Genomic DNA, 10,474 nt, shown 5'->3' on the forward strand with positions numbered 1-10,474 from the left:
TCATTAATGGAGAATGTGTGGAGCAGGTTAAGACCTACAAGTATCTGGGAGTGCAGTTAGACGAGAAGCTAGACTGGACTGCCAACACAGATGCCCTGTGCAGGAAAGCACAGAGTCGACTGTACTTCCTCAGAAGGCTGGCATCATTCAATGTTTGTAGTGAGATGCTGAAGATGTTCTATCGGTCAGTTGTAGAGAGCGCCCTCTTCTTTGTGGTGGCGTGCTGGGGAGGCAGCATTAAGAAGAGGGACGCCTCACGTCTTAATAAGCTGGTAAGGAAGGCGGGCTCTGTCGTGGGCACAGAACTGGAGAGAATGACATCGGTGGCAGAGAGGAGGACGCTGAGTAGGCTACGGTCAATCATGGAAAACCCTGAACATCCTCTGCACAGCACCATCCAGAGACAGAGAAGCAGCTTCAGCGGCAGGTTGCTGTCAATGCAATGCTCCTCAAACAGGATGCAGAGATCATTACTCCCCAACGCCATTCGGCTCTACAATTCAACCACCAGGGGCAAGACATGTTAAAGTGCCGGAGTTAGGACTGAACTTAAGTTACCACTCAATGCACTTTAGTAAATTATTTAAGAACTTTTTAAAAGCTATTTATTAATGCTTTTTGGGAGGGTGATTTTAGATGCATATCATATTTATACTGAGTTAAGATACTGTATGTAATTAGTTTTGCTACAATAAGTGTATGGGACACTGGAAAAATGTTGAATTTCCCCTTGGGGATGAATAAAGTATCTATCTATCTATTTATCTAAAACAGTGCAGGCATTACATTAAATAATAAACAAGACCATAGGCACAGTAGAGGGCAGTAAGTTGGTGTCAGTCCAGACTCTGGGTATTGAGGAGTCTGATGGGTTGGGGGAAGAAACTGTTACAAAGTCTGGTTGTGAGAGCCCGAATGCTTCGGTGCCTTTTCCCAGATGGCAGGAGGGAGAAGAGTTTGAATGGGGGTGTGTGGGGTCCTTCATAATGCTGTTTGCTTTGCGGATGCAGCGTGTGATGTAAATGTCTGTAACGGCGGGAAGAGAGACCCCGATGATCATCTCAGCTGACCTCACTATCCTCTGCAGGGTCTTGCGATTCGAGATGGTGTAGTTTCCGAACCAGGCAGTGATGCAGCTGCTCAGGATACTCTCGATACAATCCCTGTAGAATGTGATGAGGATGGGGGGGGGGGGGGTGGGAGATGGACTTTCCTCAGCCTCAGAATGATCCCAGAATGAAAGGATTAACATATGAAGTGCATTTAATGTGTCTAAGCCTGTACTCCATTTCATCAGAGGATCTCTTGAAATTAAGGGCAAGTGAGCATAGCTTTGTCATTTTGATGAAGTTCTGTCCACAGGAGAGGTTGAATAGTCATCTTCTGTGCTTTCAATTCGATGATTCCAATCACAGATGTGTTTGGAAGACACGTGGACTCAGAAGGACGGAGTGAACTGGCTGTATTGAATGTTAAACATATTTGCATTTTTATAGACCTTATTTACATTTCATGTTTATAAATTGAACTATGAAAGAAGAAATTTGATGAATAATTAATCTAAAAGCAAGAAGGGAAACAACAATAACAACCCCACATTCTAAATGTTAAATATTTTTAGCTTTTGGTTCATTGTTCAAGTAACCTTGAGCAAAGATTGAAATATTCCCTGTGTTACATTACATGGTATAAAGTCTAGTTCATAAATATGATTTTGTCATGATCGGCCGTACTATAGCTGACAGGAAAAAATTTGATTCATGGCTTTTTTTTTTCTACTCTATTCTGCCCCCTGCTGGCAACAACAAGCTACAACCTACTGTTCTCTTTCAGTGAATGGAGTGAATGAATAAGTAAAGGCCAATCATGTTGCTTCCTCAGAAACTATAGATTTCTTTTGCACAGATTTACCCTGCTATAGTGTGGACATTTGTAGAATTGATTCCCTCAGGCCATTGAGCTTAGAAACCCTTGTATTCAGACAAAGGCGTCAACCCACTGTGGTAACCCTCGTCCTTTCATCACCCAATACAATTAGTCCTATTTGGAGGAGGTTGAATTAATTGCGATATCACTTCCATTGAGCTAAGTTAAGTAAAGACTATTAGAATCGGAATCAGGTTTATTATCACTGACATGCAGTATGTCATGAAATTTGCTATTTTGCAGCAGCAGAGTGCAATACATTAAAAATTGCTATGTTACAATAAGAAATAAAAAGATAATGCAAAAAGAAAGTGAGGTAATATTCATGGTCTGTTCAGAAATTTGATGGTGGAAGGGAAGAAGATGTTCCTTAAACGTTAAGTGTGTGTCTTCAGTCTTCTGTGCACACTCTGCTCAATTAAATGTTGTATCAGGTTCTATTAGCAGAAGACTTAAAATTCCATTCCCTTCCCTTCTCCAACCAGCTAGTAATAAGGCAGCAGTGTCTGCTGTTGCATGGAGTTTAGTCACATGAATTCATCAAAACCTCATGGAATTGAGGAAAATCATTCTTCGCCAGATCAAGTATCAATTGTATTTTGAAAGATACACGGTCACTCATTTCCAGAAAACCTAAGCATGATTGTCATTGCAAATTCAACTCATTTTATATTTGATTCAGCCATCATGGAATTTGATCAGATCAAAAGTTGTTACTTTCATATCCAGCATAATTTTACTGTACGTTCTTTTCTAATGTAGTCTTAAATCTGAAATATAAACGCTATTTGCACTGATGCAATGCATCCACTGAGACCATTTTTTTGTTTTTATTTCAGATTTCCAGCACCTGCACTTTTCTCATTTTGACTTTCGATGCAGCAGATTTAAGGGGATGTAGAAAGGTCAGACAGGTTCCTATACAGTAGCTCAAATTAAAACAGTCACCAATGACATGTTCTTCCGCTACTGGAGAGTAAGAGGCCAGGTTGAGTGAGGTTTATAATCCAAAAAACACCACTGAGGGACACACTGAGGCTTGGTGCAATGGTGTAATGCCACAGTACAGGGTTCTTCTGCTGCTGGACTGCGAGGTGTCAGCAAAGATGAGGAAGCCCCTCAATTATTGTAGTAGTATACCACCCCAGGTAGCCACATGAGTAGCAATAGTGCTATTGGTTTCAAGAAATGCAATTGAATACTATTTAACACATTGTCTGTGAATTTAAGAATGAAAAGACATTGAAAATGAATTTTTTTACTATGAATAAGGCTTATCTTGGTTAAAATTATCACCAATAACATTATGCACAATTAGCAATGCTACATAGGATCATTACAGCACAGGGAGACACTCATCCCTACAACCCAGTGCTGGCATTTTGTGTGAATAACCCATTCGGTCCCCTTCAATGCTTATTAGGTACAGAGGAGATGTCAGGGATAAGTTTTTTATTCAGAGAGTGGTGAGTGTGTGGAATGGGCTGCTGGCAATGGTGGTGGAGGTGGATATGATAGGGTCTTTTAAGAGACTTTTGGACAGGTATATGGAGCTTAGAAAAATAGAGGGCTATGAGTAAGCCTAGTAATTTCTAAGGTAGGGACATGTTCAGCACAGCTTTGTGGGCCGAAGGGCCTGTATTGTGCTGTAGGTTTTCTATGTTTCTATGTTTTTTCCCATAGCTGTGCACTTTTCATTCTCATGTTCTTGGCCATTTCCCTTCAGAAAACCATAATTTAATCCCCTGCCATCTTTCTTTCAGACAGTGAGTCGCAGATCATAATTCTTTCATGACCAGAAGTGTTTTTTTCTCATGTTGACTTTACTATTTTCCCCTGATGCTTTTTTTTTTGTTGTTGACCCTATTGCCTCTTTAGGATATCAACTGACCAGTTGAACAAAACAATTCCCAAACTAAGGTTGAATACATATTAACTTTATTAGCGCTCCAATTACTTAAACATGTCAGTATTTCAGTTATTTTCCAATTATTTTAATTGATCTGTTATTCTAACATATCACTTTTTACATTAAACCACAAGACCCATGGCTTGGACTTAAAAAAACTACCCATGTGGGATGAAGTGGCCAAGCTTATTCCAATGGAGTTTTGAACTCAGGGTCTTCCTTCTGTAATGAATCTTTCCAAGAGTTTTCACTTCCTGTCTCCTTGTTGCCCGTCATTCATGCAGTTTCTTCTTGTCTTCCAGAAGGTTTGTTGATGCACTCCTGCCTAGGATGCTCATGGCTTCATTCACTCCACAGTCAGGCAGGCAGGATACATCTGTTCCATTGTACCCTTTTAAATCCTTAATATTAGCAATGTGAGCCCTCATTGAGTTTGAGTGGCCCTTATAATTGGCTGCAGTCGTCAGGTTCCACTCTTTGTACCAGGCTGAAGAGTTCATGTAAAGCTGACTTCTATTGTCAGAGCCCATATGAAGTTGACTTTTTTCCCCCTGTCATGCTCAAAAGAGGTTTATTTGTTAGCCATGCAGCTACATTTTAAATTTCTTTTAAAATATGAATTAACAGCAAAAGGTGCTAGAAGGAGAAACAACATTAACATTTCAGGATGAAAATCAGTGCTGATGAACTATTCCTTCCCTTGTACAGAGACCGCTCGGCCCACTGTCTTCCTTCAGCAGACTGTTTGTTGCTCCAGTTTCCACACAGTCTCTTGTTAATAGTACTTCGGGTCAGGCTTTTCATTAGAATTTCAAGAACATCTTAACTGTATGTCTATTACTTCTCAGTTCTTATGCCAGTGGAACAGATTTTGTTTATTCACTTTGACTAGCCTGTTGCTTTTAACAAATCATCCCTCTGCTTTCTCTGCTCTAAGGAATACAATTCTAGTTTCACTTCTCCTTTTGTGTTACTAAAGATCCTTGTTATGTTTTGTAACTCTAAACACGAATCATAAAACTGATTGGAAAAAGAATACATGGAGCCGGGACATGTGTGTCTTAGTTTCAATTTTACTTTTAGTGTGGTGCACAGTGGTGGCATGATGATTTGCCATTTGCCATTTGCACACTTTTGCATATAATGCATTATGTAAACAATGAAGAATGCTTAATCAAACAATATATTTGCAATATTATTCAAATATTACTGAAATATTAAATGCACAATAGTTCTTATCCCTGGAAACATTCCAGCAAGTGCTTCTGTAGCTTCCCTGCTCAGAAATGGGGACAGAATTCCACTTGCGGCCACAGTAAAAGCTTATTGAGGGCTTCAGCATAATGTATTGGATTCTACACTGATTAATGCAGATCCAGAACCACCTGGGCTTCACACTGACCATTTGATCAGTGTACATCACTGGGAATGTACAGTTCATTGCAGCTCTGTCTGAATCCCAAAGTGAACCCATTGCATTGAGTTCAGGGAGGGAGGGGAGTCTTTTTAGTCAGGCACAAAGTGGGGAGCAGGGTAGGTGCTGCACACAGGAGTAAAATATTGCTGGCTGGGCTAAGCCTGCTGTTAAAGTTGCTCAAAACTTTAAATAATTCATTCACAATCATTCAGAATTTGTTAATTAAAAAAAATAAGGCAGAAAAGCCTAGGAAGAACTGTTCTCCAATGTTTCTGAAGTATCTAAATTGACCAATGTTAATTCAATCCCTTGCTGTCATTTTCTTCCACTGCTGCCAATAGAGAAGCAGTCCCTATGTCAATACTGATCTGGTACAAGACCAATCAGTATGGATTTCCCAATAAAAATGAAAGGGTTAAAAACAGGAAGTACAGGACATACTCAGCAGGTCAGGCTGCATCTTTGGAAGGAGAAAGTAAGGTCAAAGGTCCTTCCTGAGAACTGGGTAAGGGAGAAATTATAGAGAGTGAGGGGAGGGATGACTTATGCCAGTCTATTACACTAGATACTGTAATATACAATATCTAATGGGTTAACATCCAAGTCGCTTCGTTGTCAAACCAGGGATGTCGTTTTCTAATTGGTAGGTCAATATGAGCAGTTGAGGCGGTGAGAGTACGTGCGAAGGAATGCAAGGGTTGGTGGCTACAGAGGGAGAAATCAAACTAAAGAATAATCGAGTTGATCGAGTTGCCATGGATAGGCTTTTTCCATTGAGAGTAGGGAAGATTCAAACAAGAGGACATGAGTTGAGAGTTAAGGGGCAAAAGTTTAAGGGTAACACGAGGGGGAATTACTTTACTCAGAGAGTGGTAGCTGTGTGGAATGAGCTTCCAGTAGAAGTGGTAGAGACAAGTTCGATGTCGTCATTTAAAGTAAAATTGGATAGGTATATGGACAGGAGAGGAATGGAGGGTTATGGGCTGAGTGTGGGCCAGTGGGACTAGGTGAGTGTAAGCGTCGGCATGGACTAGAAGGGCTGAGGTGGCCTGTTTCCGTGCTGTAATTGTTATATTGTTATATGGTTAATGTAAAAGCTACAAAAAGCAGAGCTGGTGGAAACGCCCAAGAGGTCAGACCATGCTAGAGGAGAGAGGAAAACCTGAGCAAATATTATAGCTGTGTGACTTACAGCAGAACTGACCAGTTTTGATACAAATGAGAAGTGATTCAGTTAAAGTTGTAGAGTTTGGTATTGAGTCCAGTAAGCTGCAACATACCCACAAGGAAAACGAGGTGCCCTTTATTCAGCTTGCATTGAACCTGCTTATAACAAAGCAAGAAGTAGATAGGTCAAGGTGGGAATGTGGTGGGGAATTAAAGTGGCAGGAAACAAGAAGGTTAGGTTTAATCTATGAGCTCATCAAAGCAGTCCCCTCGGTTTCTCTCTTTCCCAGTTCTGATGAAGGGTTTTTTGTTCCAATACATTTCCTGTGTCTCTCCTTCAATAATTGTTGACTGGCCTGCTGGCTATTTCTGTTGTGTATTTAACATTTCAGTAATGTTGCAAGCATATTGTTTCATTAAGCATTCTAGTTCATGTAAGTAATTCATTGTGGGTTACACTGTATGTAAGAGTACAGAAATGACATACATCATCCTGCCACTGCCTATAGGAGATTGTACATTCTTCCCTCGACCAGTGCTCAGGTTTCCTCTTGCAGTCTAAAGGTGGGTGAGTTAATTGATCAAGGTAAGTTGACCTGTGACTAGGCGAAGGTTGCTGCGCAGCACAGCTTGAAGGACCAGAAAGGCACATTCCACACTATATCTCAATAAATGAGTCACGTCACCATGTCATAGCGTCCACCTCACTTAAAGTAAAAAAAAAACAAAGTTAGACTCACATTGCTGGCTCTCTTGTATTGCCTCCAAATAGTTTTTATGTTTTGGAGTAATAAAATGTAGCAGTTTACAGCACTTATTTCAACCAGAATCTGCAGTTTTGACAAGGAGCAGAGAGTTACAGCCACGTCTGAAGGAGGTGTCCAGTGTAGAGCATGACTGTATTGACAACTGAAAACAGCTGATCTCAACATCAGCACTTCCTCTACCCCACTGAGGAATTTACACCATATTGCCTCAATTCATTCTTCCAGCAGTTACTAATGGTTACACCTCTTCTGCATTCAGCTGAAATCATCTCTAAAGTTGCTCTTGTTTCCACGAGCTGGGGCCACTCCAGATGGACGTCATCACAAAGACAGTGCCTCTACTTTCTTAGAAATTTGCTTGGCTCAGCGTGTCACCAAAACTTTGACAAACCTCTATAGATGCAGAGTGAAGCATAACCTATCACAGCCTGGTATGGAAACAACAATGCCCAGAAACAGTAAAGGCTCCAGAAAGCGGTGGATGCAGCCTAGTTCATCACAGGCAATGCTCCAACCCCGTGGATTACATTACAAGGAACGGGCACCACAAGGAAGCTACCATCCAGGCCAAGCCCTCTTCTAATTTCTATTACCATTGAGCACGTGGTACAGAAGCCTTAAGGTCCCACTCGCCGAGTTCAGGAACAGTTGTTACCCAAAAACCATCAGGCGGCTGAAATGGTGTTAGTCATTTCTTTCACCACCACTCAACTGATTCTATGACCTGCATTTACAAAGAATCTTTGTGGCTCATCATCTCAGTATTTCATTTGCTCAGTTTTCCTTCTTTTGCGACATTTAGTGTCTGTCAATCTTTATGTACAGTTTATTGTAAAATTCCATTGCATTTCTAATTTTCCTGTAAAGGCCTGCAAGAAAATGAAACTCGAACACAGCCTTTAACAGTTTCCCCCATCTCGTTGGCTTAATAAATTAATTTTATTATTTAATACTTGGTAATGACCAAACAGGATGGAGTAATTGTCTTTAACTTGAGACCATCTCCCCACACAAACACAAGATGGCAGTGTTTCCATTTTACAATGTGGCCTAGTTTAACACAGCTGCCAGTAAAGATTATATTGTCAGTTTGACAGGCTTGCTTGCAAATAGTTAAATTCAACTACATTGCAAGATGTAGCCCAATACGGAATTCACTGAAGAATTTGACAGCTAAAAATATTACCACTAAAAGACTTGACTCTGTTACTCCTGCTCTTTTGAATGCTTCTGTGTTACCAGGGCCACAATCCTAAAATCATTGAGAACTACCTCCCCAAATGCTGCCCCACAGAGGGATGAGTGATATGATTGTTCCTGTAGCAGCTACTGTTTTCCATCCCGTTACAATGGTGAATCGAAACAGGAAAGGTAGCCATTTTCCCCGTCAGAAAGAACCTGCGTTTAAACAAGCGCTTTGACCTAAGGACAGCCCACAGCTCTTTATACCCAATGAAGTAATTTATAAATTACAGAATCTGCAACAGTGAGCAAAATTCAGGGGTCAATCAGAGTCAAAAACCAACAATCTGCTAATGACCGGGTGGCCATTTTTTAATGCTGTTTGAATAGGGGATAAATAGTGATCAAGGCTCCGGAGAAATAGAGGCATGGAATCATTGCATCTGCCTGACAGGATTCTTAAGTGCCATACTCCCTCACTATAGTACAACAGATGCCAAACTCGCTCAATGCCCAGGGGTGGGCCAGGGCTTCCACCTTAGAATGCCAGGAATACAATTAAAGATAGCTGTTAGCTGTTAATTTATTGTATCAGCCTCCCCTATAACTTTCCACTCAGTGGCCATTTTATTAGGTACCTCCTGCACATCACTGTAGTAATGTGTGGTTATTGGAGTTTCTGTCACCCTCCCATCAGTTTGAACCAGTCTCCTCTGACCTCTCTCATTAAAAAAGCATTTTGCCCATCCCACTTAAAGGGTGTTTTTTGTTTCTCATACCATTCTCTGTAAACTCTAGAGCAGGGATTTCCAACCTTTTTATGCCAAGGAGCCTTATCATTAACGAAGATGTCCATGGACCCCAGGTTGGGAACCCTTGCTCTAGAGATTGTTGTGCATGAAAATCTCAGGAGACCAGACCATCCTGTCTGGCACCAATAATCATTTGATGGTCAAAGTCACCTAGAACACAATTTAGACCACAAGACATTTCTTTCCCATTCTGACGTTTGGTCTGATCAACAACTAAACCTCTTGACCATGTCTGCATGCTTTTACGCATTGAGTTACTGCTACATGATTGGTTGATTAGATATTTACATTAACAAGCAGGTGTACGGGCGTACCTAACAGAGCGGCCACTGGGTGCACTTTTGTAACACGAGCAAGTATTCTGCAGCAGGGCAACCACGAGTCAAAGTCCAGGGATACCGACAACAGCCACACATGAATGGGAAGACCCCAAAATCCAGACCTGTGTTATGTTAAACATGATACGTGATCAGAAAATATGTCTCATATTTTTGGAATTAACACCTGTTGTGTATTACTCTCTGGGTGAGTCAGCATGTGTTGCTATTTCTGTTTGAAAGGTATTGTCAGAAATACATCTATGAAGAAATTCCTCAGAGCTTCACCCATTCCCAAGTACATTACTTTGGAAAGAAAAGCATTGGTATTTTTTTTTTCTTTATGGACTTAATCCGCTCCTGCCACTTTTCCAGTGAAGTAAGGCGGGTGCAGTGAGCAATGACCATTGGAGAAGTTTTCCCAACCTAACAAATCACCTCCAGTCAGTTGCAATTTAACTGATGTGTTCCTTAGTGGAATGTTTTAGAGAAGTGGTTTTTCCAAACCATAGCTGTATCCCGCCCCCACCAACAGCCCCCGAGTCAGGTGAAGATAGCAGAAGCCATGCTGGTTTTGACGTCGACTCTGCTCTGCATTTCATTAGGGCTGATCCGTGTTTCCTCTCAGCCCCTATGTCCTGCCTTCCCCCCACCCCCCCATATCCCTTCATACCCTGACCAATCAAGAATCTTTCAACCTCTGCCTTAAATATACATAAAGAATTGGCATCCACAGCTGCCTGTGAAAAAATTCTATAGATTCACCACTCTCTGGCTAAAGAAATTTCTCCTCATCTCCATTCTAAAAGGATGCCCCTATATTCTGAGCCTGTGTCCTCTGGTCTTAGACTCTCCCACCATGAGAAACATCTTCTCTACATGCACTCTATCAAGGCCTTTCACCATTCAATAGGATTCATTGAGGTTCTGAATTCCTTCTTCTGACTTCCAGTGAATACAGACCCAGAGCCATCAAA

This window comes from Hypanus sabinus, chromosome 3, assembly GCF_030144855.1.
Source record: "Hypanus sabinus isolate sHypSab1 chromosome 3, sHypSab1.hap1, whole genome shotgun sequence".
Classification (NCBI taxonomy): domain Eukaryota; kingdom Metazoa; phylum Chordata; class Chondrichthyes; order Myliobatiformes; family Dasyatidae; genus Hypanus; species Hypanus sabinus.